The following is a 21,677-nucleotide window of genomic DNA, read 5'->3' on the forward strand; positions in this document are numbered from 1 at the left end:
GTTCTGGCGTCTCAGTGTCCATCACAGTTGCCAGTAGCTGACCCTGACTGCAGGAGAGGTGCCTCAATAAGTCAGATTACAGCCCTGGCTGGTGTGGCTCAGTTTGTTGGACCTCTTCCTGCAAACGGAATGGTTGCAGGTTTGATTTCTAGTAGGGGCACATGCCTAGATTTCGGGTTTGGTCCCAATTTGGGGAGTGTGCAAGAGGCAACTAATTGATGTTTCTCTCTCCATTGATGTTTCTTTCCCTCCCTATATAAAATCAATACAAGAAAAGAAAAATAAATAAATCAGACTACAGATACTTATTATTAACCTACAGACTACAGATATGTAGGTTAGACACCTACAACATGCCCAGCACTGTTCAGGGGCATGGGAACAGGGTGAATTAAAGAAGCAGTGGAGGCAAGCAGTGGATTTGGCTGGGGTGGGGGGAGTAGTGGGAAAAAAATTCAGACAACTGTAATTGAACAACAATAGAGTAATTAAAAAAAAAAAAGAAGCAGGGTTATGGTACCCATCCACAAAGAGTTAGAAGTGACTTGCTAAAAATTAATGCTGACAACTTTATTAGCTGTGGTGGGAGAGAAAGAAAGTTAGTTTTGATTGGATGGAATGTTGGGTGCTTCTCAAATCGCCTCCTCTGCAGCTGTTGGGTCTGTCCCAGAGTTAAATTCTCCACTGAGCTCTCTCTTCATTTTTCCCATGAATAACAATGGTAACAATGCAGGTGAAAGGAGACTTTAGCCCACTAAAATCATTTCCCTTTTCCCCTTTAATGATAGAGCACTGGCGAAGAGAGGAGGCTTCATTTCCGTTTTAGTCCATAATAACAGGAGTCCCTGGAAGAGAACAATAGAAAATTTTGAGGCTGTAGTTCTAAAGCATAAAAAGAGCAGAGTTAATTACCTTTGGCTTCCGAGACATATTTCTATGTACACAGTTGTGTTTCATCTTTGTAACTTGAGGCTAGACTTTGAGGGTTTCTGAAGCAGGGAAATTATCCACGCTGTGTCCAGAGTCACGCTCCAATTAAAAGCTCATAGGAAGGTGGACAGCAATACTGCTTGGGGACCCCACCAGAGAAGCCCTTCTCTGGACAGAGGTTTATTTGGTAATTCAGAAGAGTAAAGGGATTCATTCTAAAATTTTTGCTTGGGGGCTCTCAGGTCAGGTTCCACTTTGCAGAGGGGCGTTCAGTTCCGTTGAATTTCTTCACCAAGTCAACACAAATTTCAATGTGGAAATGAGTGTGTGGAGACATTTCCGTTGTGGTGTTTCTTTTTTGTCGTTGGATAAAAACACAGTCAGACCTTTGTGCACGGTGGGGATTCTGGAAGGCCATGGGAGGCAGAGGGGGAAGATCTCTAAGGCATCTCAGGGGAACATTTAGCACAAACACAGCACATGCCAACTTGCCTTCGGGCTGGGAGACTGAGAACTTCTCTGCAGCAGCCCCACTCTTCCCACACACTCACCTGAAAGGAACTGGAAGGCATCCTCTTGGCTTGTACATGAGGCTGATTCATTTATCCATTGAACAAATATTTGTTGGGTGTCAGCTAATGCCAAACCTATTGTAGGCACTGAGGATATGGCAGTGAACAAAAGTAGGCAAAAATTCCTACCGACGTAAATTCATTTTCCCCAGATTTGCTTAATATTGTTATTGTGCTCTCTCTAGTTTTATGTATGTACATTTTATATACATATTCTTAGATTTTAAATATTGATCTTAGATTTCTTAGACTTATATATAAATGATACATACTAAAATATAAATTTGATATATAATATATTTAAATATATCTTATTAGATTATAAAATCCAAGAATCAGGGACTGAGTTTATCTAATTATCTGTGTGCAAAGCCCAGAACAGCACCATTCATTCATTCATTCATTCATTCCCTCAACACATACTCGTACTGAGTTAGCTGATAGGGATATAGTTATGAACAAGACAGAAAATCTCTCATGGAGGTTATAATGTAATTCAGTGCATATGAAAACAAAGATAGTGATGCCATGTTTTTTTGACATTTAATTCAGGTTTAATGATGTACACATTTTAAAACTTACATCTGAAAAAATACATTCGAAGAGTAATGCCATATTCATTACTAGTTGACACATTTTCAATATTAATGACTTTGTCCACCCCATGCACAGTCCTTTATCTTTTAGCTTTTTATTTTGAAGTAATTTTAGATTTATGAAAGTGTTGCAAAAATAAAGTACACAGAATTCCTGGATACCCTTCACCCAGCTTCTCCATATGTTAAGACCTTAAGTAACTATAGCACCTTTATCAAGGCTAGGAAATTAACATTAGTATAGTATTATTAACCAGATTATATACTCCATTTGGACTTTACCAGTTTTTTTTCCATTAGTGTCTTTTTTCTGTTCCAAGATTCTATACAGGACACCCCGTTGCATGCAGCTATCTTACCTCAGCTTCCTCCCATCTGTGACAAGTTCTCATTCTTTCCTTGCTTTGATATCTTTGACAACTTGGAAGAGTATAGGTTAGGTGTTTTGTAGGATGTCCCTGAATTTGGGTTTGATGGCTTTTTGTTGTTACCACACTGGGGTTTGGATTTGGGGGAAAGAATGTCACAGAGGTGGCATGCCCTTCTCACAGTATAACATCAGGAATGTGTGGCATTACATGATTTTTCACTGGTCATGTTGACCTTCATTTCTTGGTTAAGGTGTCTTCCAAGATTCTCTATGATAGTCATGTCCCTCCTTTATATGCTCTGTGTAATAGAAGTTAGTTACTGAATTTACACTCAAGGGGAGGACAGGTTCAATTCTACCTCTTAGAAGAAGGCTTCCTTTGTTCTTGATTTTTTCCTCACTTTTATATAACATATGAATATTTGGGATTAAGGGCTTTAAGGATCATATATAATTTCTCCTTTAAGTGATGTTAAAGTCATGTGAAAATTCATAAATTTAATCTGCTTGTACAGCACCTTGTTCAGAAAACCTTCATCATTTAACAGGAATGAGAGAGAGAGAGAGAGAGAGATTTCTTTGGAGGGTTCTGAAGTTCTTGTAACTTGTAAATTAAATCTAGTACTACAGATGAAATAACCTTTCAAGTTTAACACAGTTGTAACAACTGCTTACTTATTGTGTGTATTTTAAAGTAAGTGACTCAGTAACAGTTCAGTTCCACATAACTGTGGAATCATAGGTAAAACACAAGAATTATTTGGTCCAACCTCCTCAGTTTATACATGAGGAAATTGAGGCCCAGAGGGGAGGTGCTACTTTTCTGAGGTTGCTCAGCCAGTTACAGGGAGCCCAGGCCTCCTGCTTCTCAGGGCTTTTTTTTCTGCAAATACCTCTGTTTGGTCTCCCCAGCAGCTGATGGCATCTGTACTATCTCTCCCCTGCCCCCTCCCAGCTCTTTCCACAGTGCAAGGTCTCCTATCCTTTCTGCAGGTCAGGAAGAAGGCCTGTGTTCAGCCATCCTCAGGACACCACAGGATTAAGGGGAGCACATTTTACAAACACCCTCATGCCCCACTCCCACCCAGCTCTCATCTTCAGCTGGGGAGCAAGAAGACCTTGTATCCTCCAGCCTCTTCCTCAGCTGATGGCTGGAGGACTCGCTCTCAGTTTAGCCAGGCTCTACTTTGGGCTGCAGATGCTATAGTTTGAAAGTGGAAACTCTATTGAATGTAAAGTTTTTTCTTAGAGCTTGCTGTGCCAGGGACAAGAGCTATTCCTTAGAAGACTGGGCTGGCTTCAAGCTATAAAAGAGCTAAGCTAAGCTATTTTCAAGAGGCAGTGAGAACTATATAAAAGTTGGCATTGGGAGAAGAAATGAGAAAAATGTTGCCCTCTCTGCCCACCACTCACTTCAACTGGGGTTAAAGGCAGTGTCATAAATGTGTGACTGAATATACTCACCTAAAGAGATATGTCATTTCTCCCTGTAAAGTAAGTGGGATTTAAAGTTCCACTCACATCCTATGCACAAGGGAAATGCCGAGGACCAAATCCATGTGGAAGTGCTCTCTCTCCAGTATCTCTGTGGACAATGAGGGGCATGTGAGGTCGGGGATCTAGGTCTCAGTCAGACAACCTGACTATCTGTGTTTCCATGTTGTCCATTTTGACAGTCTCGGCCACAGTCAATGAGACTTAGAAGCAGAACCAGAGGTAGCGAGAGCCCGAGGAACTGGCTGCAATCGTAGCATCAAGGGTTCCTCCTGCAAAAAGCTTTCACCCTCCCTTGGTAAGGCAAGTAAAGAGGGTTTTGACTGCCTCAGTTTCCCTCCCCTTGGTGTGCCTTCTCCATATCTGTCCCTCTGTCTAGGGTCTTCAGTACCTATGCCTTTTCCCTCCACTAGAATCTCTCAGAAAAGCTTGGGAACTCATTCATACTAGCATGTAAATCACTGATTTCACTTCAGAGTGTCAGCCCTTCAGAAGGACTAACACTCCTAAATAGGCATAAACACCTACACGTGGTTCTCAGCCTTCCCTGTGCATCAGCATCACGGGTGGTACACTGATGAACAGGGAAGCCCAGCATGCACTCAAACTCTGTGCTGTTCAAAAGCTCCCCAGCTCCGAAGGTGACTCAGGCATGAGCAGGGCTGAAATCCATTTCTAGTTTAAGTGAGAGGCTCTCAGTGTGTGGTCCCTGGGGCTAGCAGCATCAACATTGCCTGGGAACTCAGGAATGCAAATTTTGGGGCCCTGAATCAGACCTACTGAATAAAAATCTCGGGGGGTGGGGCCCAGCAATCTGTTTTATTGTCTTCCAGTGGACTTGGACGCACACTGCAGTTTGAGGAGCACTGCTTTCAGTGAAAGGAGCCAGGTCTAATAGGAACAGGTTGGTCAGGAGGTATGGAAATATGGACGGAGGGCAGGGGTGCCCTCTGAAACCACACTCCATAAGTGGTTGGCTAGTCTGTACCCACTAAAACCATCTCTGGTCACTTGTAGATTGACAGAAGCTGTCTCAGATCCACAGACCCTCAGCAGTGTCAGAACCTTGTCTTCCAGTAGGAAGGGTAGGTTTTCTTCAAGTGGCCACAACACACTGGGTAATAGTACAATTGGTGGTGGTTATGTCGTGGTCATAACTCCCCCTTCCTTCCTCTTATGCCCCAAAAGCCACAGACCACAAGTGAGGCTGGTGGACAGGGCAGAGGCACAGAATAAGGTTGTGGTAGGGGAAGTGATTTGATTTGTTGAGCTGAATTGGATTGAATTAGAGGCCATGGAACTCTTCTGCACAGTATTTTTTTACTTTTTAAAATTAAATTTATTGGAGTGACATTTGTTAATAATAATATATAAGTTTCAGGTGTTCATCTTTATAATACACATCTGGATATGTTATTGTTTTCTTTAATTGTACATTTTATCTCAAAAACAGTAGTCTCAAAGTACTCACTTGAAGGGTAATGTCTCCATGGCCTGAAGCATTGCATGTGGGAGAGATGTCATGAACATTGGCTGAAATGTGGGGACATCTCAGTTCTACTCAGCTAGCACTATTCTTGGTACTGGGGATGCATCAGTGAACAAGGGAGACACTGTCCCCAACCTCGGGATCTCAGAGAGAACAGAAACAGGTGAGAAGGCACTTAGTGAAGAGGAGACACAGAAAAGATGCTGTGACATTTCCCTGCTCTTACCTCTGGAGATCAGGTAAGCTCTCTGGGGATGAGCGGTTTAATCGGAAAACTAACAGTTGAACTGGAATGAGCCAAATGAAGGGATGCAGGGGAAGGAAGAAAGAGTGGGAAGAACATTCTAGACAGAGAAAGAGCTTATGTGAGTCCTGGAGTTGAGAGATAGCCTGGTATAGAAGTTTCAAGAACTGCAAATTGAATATGTGGGACCCTAGAGTGTAGTGAAGGGGACAAGATGAGGTTAGAGAGGTGGCAAAACCAGATCCCCCAGCACCAAGGAGGTTAGATGAAGAATTTGGACCAGGGCCTAAGGGCAATTGGAAGCCTCTGAAGGGTTTAAAACAGTGAAAGAAAATGACAGATTTGCATTTTGGAAAGTGCATTGGAGGTGGGAAGGGTGGGTATTGAGAGATAGAAGATGTGTGTTTATACAGACTACACTCATGAATGTTTGCTTAGGAAAAATATTAAATGAACTAAAAAATTATGGGACTAAAATGTGTGTTCTTTCTCAGCCCTAGCTTTTCTTTGGATGAAATAGATCTATAACAGCAATATTCAAAGAGTGCCTGTGTATTTGACAGACATGTGGAATACTGGCCAGTGGCATTAAGTCAACCTATGCTAATTGAACACTAGCCATTTGCAAATCACAGAATAAAACTGGACACCATGGGGGAAGTGTAGGAAGGTTTGGTCCTGCCTACAGGAAACTAACAATGGAGTTACAGAAATAACAAAAACACTGACACGTTCATTGAAAATTCAAGCAGAATGTGATTAATTATCAAAAAATGAGGATGGAATCATCAACGCTTTAAAAGTAGTAGGAGAAGTAGCTGCATTGAAGATGTGGGTCTTGGGCAAGGCTCTGAAGGATCCTGGGAAGTGGGGAGGCAGACAAGTGTGGGGAGGACAGTGTGTGGGGCGGGGCGGAGCCTGAGCAGTGGGCATTGTGGTGGCGTGTGGTTTGCATTTGTCTTGATTTTCAGGGAAAGTCAACAGAATCTCAGATGTAATTAAAAAGCACAGTAGCTTTTAGCAAAGGATAAGGGAGCAGCAAGTTTTCCCATCTTAATTAGTGATCACTTTTCTGCCATACCTGCTGGAACTGCAGCAGGATAGGAGTGTATGAGTGGACTTGGCTGGAAAGGCATGCTTGATTTGGAAGACACCTGGGAGGGCGGAGGGGGCCCTGGCACTGCCTCAGGGGAGCTCAGTGGGTCTTCTGTAACTACTGGTCACCCCAGAATTCAGCATGCTCTGGTTTTTAGAATAGCATCTAGTGCCAAGGCAGCTTTAAGAAGTTACATATAACAGAAGGGGCCATTTCTAAAGTCACATTTACCAGAAGCCCCAACTCTGTCCCTTGCCACTGAGACAATCTGCTTGTGCAGAAGTTCAACTCTTTTGAAGGATAGACTTGGCTCTGAATTGCTCTCAAGTCCCAGGTACAAGTTGCCACTTGAAGGCCACCTGCCACCACCCTGGGCAGCAGGTAGGGAGGGAGGTGAAGGGCAGAGTGACCAAAACTGGACCCTGTAATAGCAGCATCAGGTCTGAGCCAGACTGAAAGAAGACAGGCATAGTCTGTCTAGAAAACAGTAGTCTGCAAGATGACTTGAACTAGGAATGTCATGGGCAGAGTATTTCTAACAATGGGTATTGTCTGAAGAAGCTCATGGGGCTGTCTGGATAGAGGGCCAGAGACTTCAAAGAGAGCCTGTGTGCCCTGCCCTGTTTTCACTGGAGTTGGTCCTCTTCTATCTGTTCTGTGTTTTGGGGTATCTACTTAATAATTAGTTTTTTAAAAAAGGATTCTGATGGCAGAAATGAATTAAAAATCTTTGTTAATAGAATGTCCTTTCCACGACATGCTGTGTTGGTTCCTGCTTGAAGGAATGTCCCCAAAATAGGAAAGGGACTTGGTGAGCATCCTGACTCTGGCTCCCACTGGGGTGGCAGCACTAGGACCTCAGTATGTGCAAACCAGGTGAGGCTTTGTGGGGGTCGTTAGGGGCAGGGATAGGGAGCAAGAGCACTGGCGGGGCTAGTGCCAGCGCAGGAGGAACAATGGACTAGTGTGTGCTGCCTGAGGGGCCCAGTGGAGCTGACAGTCCACCAGAGCTGCAGGCGTGTTTGTCCAGGCAGGAAGTCACTGGGGATCCCAAGCCATCCTCCCCTGGCACACATCCTGACTGCACCTGCAGTGAAGCCATGGGCCCCTGGAAGATGGGAGGAGTGGTTGCTGGGAACCACGTCCCAAACCACCTGGCCAGACTGATTCCTTCCGTATTTCCTGGTTCTGTTTGAGAACTGTCCCTCTCCCCCCTTCCCCCCCTGCCCCAGCTCCTGGAGAGATTCTCCATTATGTCTGGGTTGCTCAGCCTTCTCTCTTAGACACTCATGGCCTCACTATCCAGACATTCCCTGAGCTGGGGGCATTGAGAACTATTGAGACAGCTTCCAGGAGGAAGGGTCCAATGGGGACCAGGCACCTCACAGGCTCTCAGTGACATTTTTGCGAAATCAATAATTTTATGAATGTGCTTCTTTCTGCAATGCTTCTCAGCTGTCCCCCAAAGATGGGAGTGACTAATGAGGAAATTATTCTAGGAGTCTGATGGTGCATCCAAGATTTAGGGCTAAAATGGAAGATCTCCAGATATACAATTCTCTAGGTGGCCAGTGTCCAGGGACACACACTCAGGTACTTCTCGGTTCTAGCATGTACTTCTCAGGCATCCATGGGGACTGAGATTTAGTTAGCTGCTATGTTGCCTGAAGGCTTTTTAGGGGCTGGACTGGAGCAGGTGGTCAAAAGTTTGAGGTCTGTCATTTGCTTTGGTCAATCTAATCAGTCCAAACTGGCATCACAGCCTTTGACAGGTTGGAGCATATAGCTGCCTAGATTTGGTTATGTGATTCACTGTCATTTATAAACTGATTTATTAACCTGGCTCCTGAGAAATAACAGGAGAGTGCCATGATAACGTGGTCTTGGAGGAATCCTGGAGAGATCAGGATAGTGCCAGCCCATAGCAATCTCTCTGTTCTAACAATCTGTGTACTCATTTATGCATCTAGGTGACTATATCATGTAATCTATCATCACTCTGTTACCTGTTCTCATGCCTCTCTGGTCCAGGCAGTACCACAGGACTTCCCTGAGATACAGGCATGAGCCCATCTGTGATATCATAATAGTAAAAGCTATCCCTTTAAGATGCTTACTATTTTCTGGCACTGTTGTAGTATTTAGTATATATTAACAAATCTAATCCTTACAAAAATTTTATAATATATGAACCCAGATTAGATAAATAACATGTCCAAAGTTGATTGAAGCAGGATCAAAGCCAGGCATTGTTGATCAGTCACCCAGCTATATAACATTGCACAAGCTGGAGTAGGCTGAAGTATTTATTCTCCCCAAACTTCAGAGCCTAGCAATGAGGGATAAAAGAGACAAGCCAGGCTCTGCTTCCTGAAAATGAAGGCCAGGTGTGGTAGGGGGAGAACCGGGTAAGGCAGGCATTCTCAAATGTGATCCCTGGACCAGTGGTATCTGCATCACCTCAGAACGTGTTAGACAAGCAGATTCTCCAGCCCCATCCAGAGCTACCAAGACAGAAATTCTTGGAGTACTAATTCTGATATGTGATAAAGCTTGCAACTCACTGGAACAGGGAGTCAGGGGGCTAGGTTCTAAGCCCATCGCTGTCCTGGCCTAGCTAGATGACCATGCACAAGTAATTATATCTGTCTGATCCTGATTTCCAGTCTCTAAAATGAAGGGCTCACTGCAGACTCATTCACTTTTTCTTTCAACAAACATTTCTTGAATACATTCTGAGAACAAAAAGTCACTATGCCTTCTTAATGGAACACAATAATAGCCAGGTGGCTTGGTCATCTATGGTCACCACTTGAAGTTCAATCCTAGTTAATTCTTACTGAGGCAATTTTTAGAAAGACTCTTTACCTCCTCTTTCTCCTAACTCCAATATAGCTCCATGCTGTTGCCAAAGCCACGTTTAAGAGAAGCATGACTCTGATGTTGGTGCTCCTCAGTTAAAACCTTCCAATGACTCCCTGTTGTGTATGTTTTCTGAATGGAATACAGTGAAGGCTCAGCCTGCTTCTGATCCTTGGAAATGGCAGAGGCCTCAGACACAACTCTGCTAGCAGGCCCATAGGATGGTTGGAAGGGAGGGGTTGTGGCCAGCAGAGGCCCTAGATTCTATGAATCCAGTGGCTGGATTTTCTTTCCAGTGGCTTTTCCTTCCAGAAAAGAAAAGAGAGTAAGATTCTTGTGCAACATTTGGCCAAGTTCTGCTTTTCCTTGGGGCTCATGCAACATTTCCCTAGAAAACCTAGCTAAATTTCCTGCCTATATTGAAAAACTTACAAAAAGTTTGGACCAACAGAAAATGGATGTGTTATTCATTATTAATAATGATAATGATAACAACAATAATGTCTACCACTTACAGAGTCTTTACTATGTACTGGGCATTATATATTTTGGTGGCTAAGTCAGTGCCTGGACCAGGAGATCACAGGTACTCAGGTACTGATTGACTGTCAGTGTCTGACTTTGTCTCTGGGCTCACTGAGGCCAGCCTTAGCCTACTAGGCTCTCTCTGGTGTTACTGTGGTCACATATATGTCACATAGATTTATTGCTTGATTGAATTAACTGCTTTGTCTTCAGAGGCAGATTTTTTTCTCTTTGAACCTTCAACATGTCTAAAATTCTGAAAGGTCTTTCTCCCCTTCTTGCCTCCACTCATCCTCCACTTATATTTCAATCTCCTTTTCATCTTCTCCATCTCCTCACTCATTCATTCAAGTTGCTCTCCCATTAAATTAGAGAAGTGGTGGTTCAAAAAAACAGCACAGCTGTGCACCCATCAGCTCCACCCGTGAATGCAAACTGCCCAGGAGCATGCCACACATGCAAATAGACTTGTCTTGACGTGCTAGAGCCTTTCCCGTTTTGCAGTAAACTAAACCTTTGATTAATAAGGAAATGGACTTTGACTTTTTGAAACTCCTGTTTCCGCAGTGTTTGGAAAATCATGAACTACACCTGGTGAAAATCCTGAGTCACTGAGGGCTTCGTGTTTCAGGGAGAGGAAGAGAGGTGGAGGCTCTTTGTTGTATTTTCAGAAGGAAGGATGGTTGACATGAATCACCTCGATCATTGGACAAACTCTCTTCACTTTATTCCTTAGAGCTTGTAGGTCAAGTAGAATAGAGGCCAACAGCATCCCTGATATCTATTATTTTGGTGGCTCTAATCTTTTGGGGGTCTTTTAATGCTACACAGAGAAGCACTGAGGCTGAATGGTCTGAGTCATGGGCATGCAGAGTGGGTGTGAGGTCACAGAGTCCCTGATCACTATTCCTTGTCTAGGGCATGGAGAGGGGAGACTAGCAGAAAAGGATTGTATCTGGATACAGATCATTCATGGTGCCAAGCTCTCTCCTATAAGTGGGAGAAAAACGGTTATGTGCTTAGCTAGACTTCCATGCTACACTTAAGCCGGAGATTATTTTTCCTCTTAATCATGGCTTTCTAGGGGCATTCCAATGGACATGAGTTTAAAGAGGATGAACAGAAAAGGAGATACTGAGAAAAAAGGAATGCCTAGTTTTTGATTGCCTAGGTTAGTGCTTCATGAACCTCAAAGTTATGTCACCTGAATTGTTTATTTTTCTAAATTTTTTACTAAAAATAATCACATCATTGATTATTTAGACCTACTGATTCAGATTTTTTGAGAATAAGGTTCAGGAATACCTATAATAATTATCTTATATAATATAAATAGGAACTACTCTCTAGAAATTCCTGTGGGGCTTTCCATTGATCAAAAAACACCCCAGATTCTTCATACCAGGATTGTGTCTTCCTCACCTCGGGATCGCTAACATCTCAGTCAATTCCCAGCACAGAGCATTTGTAGCTGTATCATGGAATATACTCGTCAAAGGTGAACATCGACTGCGCAGGCTGTGGGGGAAGCTGCTATTGGTGGCATGAAGGTAAAACTATCAAATTAAGACTACCTTTCAGGGTGCGGTGCCAAAGAATGGGAGAGCAAAAAAAGCAAAATTAGAACACCAAGCAACAAAACAAACTTAAAACTCTCTTTGTCTCTTGCCATAGAAGGACCACATGGTGGGTAAATAGCTTAGAGACATTTTCTTTTGCAAAGGCTGTTTTCCAAAACTCCATGGTGACAAGGGCATCAAAAGTTACTATGGCAACTAAGTATTTTTTAACTATTTTCAAGAATTATTTATGGCAGTTTTAGGCCATAGATAATAATTAAAGACACCTGGTCATTGGTTTTCTCATTAGCCAAGTAGGGGCATGGATGATTTCCAGCTGCCTGTGTTAAAGAGAGGTGGTCAGTGGGACGAGACTTTGTTTGTCTAGTATCAGACAGCATTCAAAGGTTGCCATAAAGACAGCTGGGCATCCTCCTGCTGGCCACAGAGGCTAGGCTGGCACACACAGTAAAACCCTAGCTTCTGAACACTGATGCCCATCCAGGCCACTCTGGCCTGAGTCTGTGCAATCTCTATTTCATCAGAATAAATGTGGCTTCCTTTTTAATTGTTCCTGGTCATGACTTCTATGGAAGGTACAATAATGCTGGAAATCCCAACCATTAAGCTCATTCCTAGATTAGGACCTGCCATGCAGCTGTTAGCCATATTCACAGATGGTGGTTGGAACCTGGGGATGATGAGTCATGGTCAGGATCCTGCCACTTCTTTGACATGGGCATTGAGACCTACACTTCTCTTGGAAAAGTACAAACTGACAAAGCTTGAAGGGGTAGGGGCCCTTGTGCATGAATTTTGAGAACAAAAACATGGAAGGGAATTTAGTTAGGTAGTTTCTTAATTGTAATGAAACAATGAAAATTATTGTATGTAGAGGACTCTACAACAGACTATTGCAACAATTTATTATTATTATTATTATTATTATTATTATTATTATTATTATTTTGATTTGGAAAGGGAGGAAACTAAAAGTAGAAGAGTTTAAACAACTTACCCAAGATCACATTGTTAGCAGTGCAGCCAGATTCCAAACCAGGTTCTCTGACTCTAAGTAACCTCTTCACTGTGCCCTGCTGCCTTGTCCAGAGGCAAATTCTGTGGTAGAATGAAATGATATGCATTTGCTGGAGAGATGAGAAATGGGCTTAGCTGACATAGTGTGTGAAGGAAACATGGGAGACTGTGTATAGGCAGCAACAGAGTTTGATACTCTACCAACATCACTGGAGGCCCATTATTGTTCTAGCTGTAAGCATTTGTAAACATCTTATATAATCTCTGTAAAAATTTGATATGATAAAAACAGTGGTTCTTAACTTTGGAATTCTAATGAAGTCTGTGGACCATCTGCCAAGGAAATGTGTATGTGCACACAGGATCCCTGTTTCCCCTTTCTCCTACCCTACCTCTCTGGCCAAGAATCTTTCTCTAGATCCTTGACTTTAAAAATTGCTCTGACTTTCTGAGCCAGAAATAATCTTTATAGTCTAGTGGTTGTTCAACCTGTAGGCTATCAATTTTTCTATGCTCTAGTCTGTCCATATCTGCATTTATGATAAACCATTCATTGAAAGGTCCTATAGATTTTGTTATCTATCCAACATTAAATATTTGGCTAGCTATTGCTAACAGTTTTGGGGTTTGATTACTGCTGTATTCCTAAATCCTAGAACAGAATTTAGCACAACTACATGATATAATCTGTATGTTTTATTTTTTGTGTTTAATATGTTTCTGAAAATTGTGTGAAAAATGTTTAGAAATTAATTGCATAAATGCAATAGAACAACCTGTTCTTACAGGGGACTTATCTATAATTTCTCCATTATATACATCACTATAGATTTTTGGTATATAAATTTTTCCAAGCTAGAAAGTTTTCTTCTAGTCCTCTAATTTTCTGAGGGTTATTTTTTAAAATTACAGATAGATGTTGGACTTTACCAAGTGTTTAGACATTGCTTGAGGTAATTTCATAATTTTTCTCCTACAATTTAATGCAGTGAATTGATAAAACTTCAAAGAATAAACCATACTTTTATTTTTGGGTTAAATCTTACTTTATTGTAATGTATTGTCATTGTTATTATTATTATTATTATTATTATATCATCAGGTATTATTTTTTAATATACCATTGAATTCAGCAAACTAATATATTCTTTAGGATTTTTGAATCTATGTTCACAAATTAGATGGGCCTAAATTTTTTTTCTTGTATTGACCTTACCTAGTTTTGAAATCAAGAATTATGTAACTATATCTAAGAGTCAACATATTGTTAGATCTTTTTAAAAATTTAAATTCAATCCAGGAATCTGTATCTCTTAATTAGTAAACTTAAACTTTTTATATTTATTATAGTTACTGTACTATTAAAACTTATCCAGTTACCTCATTTCTATTTTCTATTCACTATATATATTTTTTTACTACACCTTTCCTGTTTCTCCATAAAAAAATCCATTTTCTTTAGCTGGTTTAAACATTAAACATTCTATTTCAGTTCTTATTCTAAGAACAAAGTGGCAGTTGCCCCCATCTCATCTTACATTCATTTTTCCCTATTGAGTTCTTAAATTTATCAACAGATACTTTTTCCCTTTATAAAACAAAAACATCACTATATTTTAATTTATTTTTTTTATTTCTTTGGGGGCCACACATCACATGTATGCGCAAATAAAATAAAATAAAATAAAATATGAATGGTATCCCTTGGATTGTGCAATCAATAATGATATTTTCTATACATTTTATAATTGGTTCTTATAGATATATTTTCTCTTTTTTCAGCTTTAAGAAAATTTCTATACGAAACTTTATCCAGGTATTTGACCACCTTTTGCTCCCACATTTTTGTGAAATCCTCCCAGACTGCCTTTTTTACTTGAGTGCTTCCTCCAAGTCTGCTGTGAGACAGTGTATGGCCAAGAACACTTTTATCATGTTATAATATTTAAGTGATATTTTGGCTTTACTTAAATTATAGGTTCAATGTTCTTTACTTCAATACTTAAAAAATATCTCATTGTCTGTTTGCACCAACTTTTGCTATTAAGAAGTATATTATCAATATGGTTCTATTCCTCAGCTATTAATAGACTATTTTTCTCAGTAAAGCTTTAGAATTTCCTTTTTATTAGTTGTTATTAAATTGCATTATAATGTTTCCAGGTGTTTTTTCTTTACCTCTATTGTTTGACTGCTCATGAGCAGTTTTAATCTTACATATTTCATATTTTAAAAAATTAGGTATTTATCTTCATCATATCTTCAAGACAAGGACAAGACAAAATTACCACTATCACCATTTTAGGTGACTGGGCAAAACTGTAAGGAAAAGAAAGAAATAGAGATGTAAGATTGGAAGGGAAAAAATAAAACTGCCATTGTTTTCTGCACAGATGATCATCTACCTAGAAAGACCATTATAACAAACAGACACACTACTAGAACTAATAAGAAAGTTCAACAAGCTTTCCAAAAATAAGATAAACTCAAATATTAGAAATGTTCTATGCTAACAATAACCAACTAGAAAATACAATAAAAATTGAGGTGCTATTTACAATGTCAAAAGAAAATATAAAGTAAATAAGACTTAATTTATCTAAGAATATACTAGACTTCCATGGAGAAAAATTTAAAACCCATAATAGAGAAATAGAATATCATCTCAATAGATGGAGAGCTATCCCATGTTCAGATGGGCCAAATTACTCTTATGATGATATCAACCCTCCTTAAAGCAATCAATAAGTTAAATAAAAACCAATCAAAGTTTCAGTTGGGTATTTTTGAGGGACCTGATAAATTTATTCTAAGATTTTAAGATGCACTGTAATAAATAATAATGAAACCTCTAAGGGTTTAGTACAAGAACAGACAATGAGACCAATGAAATAAAATAGGGTTCAAAGGCAGGCCTATATATATAGCATATGTATATCTATTAAAAAAAGACAGCATGAGTCAAGTTAACAGATGACAGATTAGAAGAAGAAATTTGCATTGAGTAAAACTGATACTATGTAGAATTTTACATGTAGACTATACAAAAATTTCTGCTGACCAATAAGAAAAACACAGCAAGCCCAGTAGAGAAATTGGCAAAGGAATGAACAGGAATTTTGGAAAAGAGAAAATCCAGAAGGTTAGTAAGCATATGAAGAGATGCTCAAATTTATTACTACTAGTAATGTAAAATAAAACCACCGTGAACTATTACTATATCTATTAGGTTGGCAAAAATTAGAAAGCTGAATGATGAACAGTCTGTTGGTGAGGGAAGCCTCATGAACTGCTGCCAGGAGCCTGGAGAGCAACCTGGTTGTATTTAGCCAACTCAAATATATACCTCTGTTCATATAACCCCAAGAAATTTTCACATGCCTCTGTACAAGGATACATATCAGAATGTTTAGATGCTTGTTTTGTGAAGGGAGAGTTGGAAATAATCTGGTTAAGTAAAAGGCAGTGCTTCCCTTCCACAAAATACTTTCAAGCCTTCCATATCTTGGTGATTGTAAATAACATTGTAATGAATATAGTGATGCTTATGCGGCCTATGTGTCCATCAATAGATGAGTGGTTAAAACAACTATGGGACATTTACACAATGGAATGCTACTTGGCCATAAAAAAGAAGAAAATTTTGCCCTTTGCAAGAGTATTGATGGACCTAGAGAACCTTATGCTAAGTGAAATAAGTCAGTCAGAGAAAGATAAATACCATATGATTTCACTCATATGTGGAATCTAATGAACAAACTGAACTAACAAAGAAAATGGGGACAAACTCATAGGTGGAGAGCAGAATGACAGCTAGGGGGTGGAGAGATTGAGCAAAATTGAGGGAAAAGGACTCATGGACATGGACAACAGTGAGGTGATTGCTGGGGTGAGGACATGTAAGGGGACTAAAAGGTAGTGTGAAAAAATACTTTCAAGCCTTTAGAAGTAACAGATGAAATGTATACATAACAATGCGGATGGATTTTACAACACAGTGAAGAGATAAACAGTATGAGCTCTCTCATACTATACCATTTACAACAATTAAAAATCCATGTGTGCAAAACGATACACATTTTACTAGAACAGGCCACAGATGTGTTTTATTTACAAAGAAAGGATCAACATCCACCAGATGAGAACAGTTGCTTTAATTGGAACTAGGTGACTGGTAGGGGTGAGTGGAGACAGGAAAAAGAGTATGCATGGGAGGTAGGGAGGAAAGTGAATGAATGAATACATGACGAATGAACAAAAGAATAAATGAATAAATAGGTAAGAGAGGGACTATTTTTTGACCAATGGTGATAAAGTGCCATGAATAAAGTGTCAATACCCAAATGAAAAGGGAAAAATAAGGACTAATACAGCTGATAACACATAATGGGTACTTAGTAAACATTTGTAGAGTGAAGGAAGAAAAAAAGTCTGTGGTGAATCCTTTTTGAAAAGCTAAGAGTTCTTTTTGGAACATGGATCAGTGCTCTTTACTGAATTATTTTAGGAGCTTTAATTTTGGTACATCCAATGTTTTAAAAATGCGAGCACTACTGTATTTGGAGACATCTGTATGGCATTAACGGAGTCCCTTTTTCTCTGTTTCTTGAGATATTGCAGAAACATGCACACCTTGTCCTCTTTTGAACTATGCTATGTAGTTAGACTTTTGATTCTGAGTCACAGAAAATGTTTTTTCAGAAAATATTTGCCATTTGATCAAGTCTTTTCCCCCAAATGTCTGTCCATGTGGTCATTGAGATCCAGGGTCTTTGTTGGAAGCACTGAGCTGAAATCTGCTTCCTGAACTTTGAGGTTGTCAGAAGTGGCAGGGTTTATAGATGGCCGTCATCATGGTGGACTTGCCAACTGACTTTTTTTCTCCCCCACTCTACAAGATTTGATTTGTCAGAGCACCACTGGGTTTGTTCTCTTCCTCCCATTTTTCCAGAAAACAAGGATTTATCCCAGGGGCTATAAACTCCTATTGATCTTCTCCAGGTTTAAACAAAATAATATATTTTATTAATTATGCCATTATAGTTGTCCCATTTCACCCCTTCATTCCCCTCCACCCTGCACACCCCCTCCCACCCACATTCCCCCCATTTAGTTCATGTTAATGTATCATAAATTCTTTAGCTTCTACATTTCCCACACTACTCTTGCCCTCCTCCTGTCTATTTTCTACCTACCGTCTATGTTACTTATTCTCTGTACCTTCTCCCCCTCTCTCCTCCTCCCACTCCACTGTTGCTAACCCTCCATGTGATCTCCATTTCTGTGGCTCCATTCCTGTTATAGCTGTCTTCTTAGTTTGCTTTTGTTTTAGGTGTGGTTGTTAATAACTGAGTTTGCTGTCCTTTCCTGTTCATATTTTTTTATCTTCTTTTTCTTAGATAAGTTCCTTTAATGTTCCATATAAAAGAGCTTGGTGATGATGAACTCCTTGAACTCGACCTTATCTGAGAAGCACTTTATTTGCCCTTCTAAATGAAAGCTTTGTTGAATAGAGCAATCTTGGATGTAGGTCTTTGCATTTCATGACTTGGAATACTTCTTTACAGCCCCTTCTGGCTGGCAAGGTCTCTTTTGAGAAATCAGCTGACAGTCTGATGGGAACTCATTTGTAGGTGACTGTCCCCTTATCTCTTGCTGATTCTAGGATTCTGTCCTTCATTTCAATCTTGGCTAATGTAATTATGGTGTGCCTTGGTGTGTTCCTCCTTGGGTCCAACTTCTTTGGGACTCTCAGAGCTTCCTGGATTTCCTGGAAGTCTATTGCCTTTGCTAGATTGGAGAAGTTCTCCTTTATTATTTGTTCAAATAAGTTTTCCACTTGTTGCTCTTTTTCTTCCCCTTCTGATACCCCTATAATTCAGATGTTGGAACATTGAAAGATGTCCTGGAGGTTCCTAAGCTAGTCCTCATTTTTTTGAATTCTTGTTTCTTTATTCTTTTCTGTTTGGTTGTTTCTTTCTTCCTTGTGGTCCAATCCCTTGATTTGAGCCTCAGTTTTCTTCCCATCACTGTTGGTTCCCTGTGCATTTTCCTTAATTTCACTTAGTGTAGCCTTCATTTGTTCCTCTAATTTGCGACCAAAATCAGCAAGTTCTGTGAGCATCCTGATCACCAGTGTTTTGAACTAGTCATCTGATAGGTTGGCTATCTCTTGGTCGCATAAAAGTATTGGCCCTGGGGCTTTGATTTGTTCTTGCATTTGGGCAATAATGTTTTGGTTTGTTCACACCTGTTATGCAGTGAGGGGCAGAGCCTTAGGTGTTCACCAGGGTAGGGCAACCCAGTTGTTGCTGGGTTGTGATGTTGTATGTGGTGGTGGAGTCAGAGAGGGAACAAGGGTGCTTGCTGTGCCCATATTTCAGTCCCTTCTGCCTCTTCCCACAAGCAAATTGGGCCCTTCTGGCTCTGGTTCCTGGGTGGGTGGGCTTGTATACATTCTAGGACCCTGTGGGTCTTTCCAACAAACTCTCCTGTGAGGCTGGGAGTCTCTCTCAACACCTCAGCCTCCACAAGTGTTTTCAATCAGTGCTTTTAGGCTTTATTTCCCATCGCTGGGGCCTTGCGTTGCATGGTCTATCTTGCTGCCTGTTTTTCCCTGGTTTATCTGAGTGTGAATGTGTGACCGCATCAGCCAGTGGCCTTGCACAACTTACTGGGTCTGCTTGTTCCCTCCCCATGCCCAGGGTCTGCTAGCCCTGGGTCACCTGCATGCCTGGTTCTCCCAGCCACTGCTTTTTCCTTCTGCAACCCCTCTCCACAGGCTGCCGACTCCGCCCCTCTTATCTGTCTGTATGAATGGTGGTTGGACTTCCACGCAGTTCAATTTTCTGTCTGTTCTGGTTGTGTTTTTGTTTCTAAATCTTTGTTGTCCTTAATTTTGGTTGTGTGAGGAGACATAGTGTTTCCACCTATGCCTCCATCTTGGCCCTGCTCCAGGTTTTAATATCAGTGATCCTATATTACCAGTAATAAACACGGCTGACATTCAGCATTCACTGATTTCAACTTAATAAATATCGATTAGTGTAGTTATTTAAAGGTCTGGCTCTAGTCGTATAACTTTATAAAACTTCTTCACGTTATAAACAAGAAATCTGAGACTCAGAAGAGTTACCTGGCTTGGTTAAGGGGCCACAGCCAGTGAGTGGGAGAGCCTTGATGGGGACTAACATCTCTTATGACTGAGCCAGGTCTGAAGGAAATGTCTGTTTCCAGTGGAACCTTCTCAGTGTGGCACTGGGCCTGATGAGAAGGCCTACCTGCCAGCCTGCTGTCAGCATGGGGCCCTCCATGTCCTGAAGTCCAGAGGCTTTAGGGTGAGGGCTCAGAACTTTGCCAGGAGATAGACTTCTCTGTTTTTGAGTGAGTCATATATGTGGTCAGCATTTCTCAAGACCTGCCCCCAAACCAACCCAGTAGCAACAGTAATTTATTAAATCTATTACTTCATTAAACGAACATTTATTGAGGGACACATATGCTCCATGTCCTGTGTGACGCACTGGGGAGACAGGTGAGACCTCCTTGAGGAACATAGAGAGTCATGTATCAGTTTGCTGTCAAATAATGAACAGAGTGCTCCAAGAGCTAAGAAAAGAGGGACTAATCTTTTCCGGGCCAGGTGGTTTGGTGGGCCAGAACATTTTTCACCAAAAAAGTTGCTATTTGAGCTAGATCTTGAAAAATGAAGAGGTGACTTTCAGGTGAGGAACCTGGGGGATTAAGGAACCTGGCAAGAGAGGATAGCAAGGTCAAGGGTGGGGAATTGCCTGGCGGGGTACGCAGAGTGAAGCTTAGAAGTCACTGGGGACCAGTGGCAGGGATGGCAGGGTATGCAGAGTGAAGCTTAGAAGTCATTGGGGACCAGTGGCAGGGATGAGGGGTGATGGTGTCAGAAGATGGGGTTGGAAAGATAGACAAGAGCTAGATTGTGAGGGGCCCTATGTGTCTCCAGCTGTGCGGGTGAAGGCAGTAGGTGAAAGCTTTTTAAACCAGAGAATGGCATTATTCAATCTAGGTTGTATAAGATGGCTCTGAAGCAGCTGTGGGATGGAGCGGCAAGGCCTGCCCTAGGGGGTTCTCTCCAGGTGGTCTTGATCCCAAACTATGGGTCACTGGGGCCCGAGCATGTGGAATTCACATACACAGTGGCAGAAAGCTTCCAAACTGGGAAGAAGCCCATAGCCTAACACCCTAAACACTAACCGATGATGAACCCCATTACTTTCCCTTGAGAAGCTTCATGCTAATGGGTGAGCACTGGGAGAGAGAACCTGTTCATATGTGCCTGCAAGTTCCTTCTGAGTAACCAGCTCCAGTTAAAGAGCATGGGTATCTTATCCTTACTCTCTTGAGTTGGCCTTTCTCCGTGGGCAGATGGATGGTCAGAAGCAGTGTCCCCCATATTTAAGCATGATTAAACCTTGCCGTTTGGGTGGTGGCTGGGGGCAAGGGGAGGGGTTATTGTGTTTTAAAATGGAATAAACCGAAAAGCAGTATTTAAAAAAATGAGGAGGTTGCTTAGTGAGGCTTGAAGAGACTACAGGTGTTTCCTCCTGCAAATGAGAACCAGTGACCCCTGGGAATAACATTTCCCGTTGAGCAAGGCCCATGGCGGACTGAGTCCTGCTGACATCCTGGTGGTGCAGAACCTGAACTGGGACTACAGAAAACCCGGTTTTCCACGGGGCCTTATGGGCCCATCATTTGTGTGGAGAGGTAATAGAATTGACGCATATGCTCACACAGTTCCCACTCAGATACACTTTCACACTCACCCTACATCACATCACACTCTGTGGCCACGTCTGAAGGACCACGGCTTTGTGTGCTGTGTTGTTGTTCAGATCCAGCTGACTGGCTCCAGGAGTGAAGTGGTCTG

The 21,677-nt window shown here is 41.2% G+C and overlaps 1 long non-coding RNA gene across 1 annotated transcript; it reads right to left on the reverse strand.

Annotated features, from left to right (window-relative positions):
- Window positions 1-554: 554 nt before the first annotated feature.
- Window positions 555-21,661, reverse strand: LOC119054466 (uncharacterized). The gene is made up of 3 exons (XR_005083522.2): window positions 21,574-21,661; window positions 12,756-12,856; window positions 555-845 (listed from the first exon to the last, which is right to left on the reverse strand). It is a non-coding gene; the product is annotated as an uncharacterized LOC119054466 (long non-coding RNA).
- Between the last annotated feature and the right edge of the window lie 16 nt (window positions 21,662-21,677).

Source organism: Artibeus jamaicensis, unplaced genomic scaffold (genome assembly GCF_021234435.1).
Source record: "Artibeus jamaicensis isolate MK-2021 breed Jamaican fruit bat unplaced genomic scaffold, CSHL_Jam_final contig_585, whole genome shotgun sequence".
Lineage (NCBI taxonomy): Eukaryota > Metazoa > Chordata > Mammalia > Chiroptera > Phyllostomidae > Artibeus > Artibeus jamaicensis.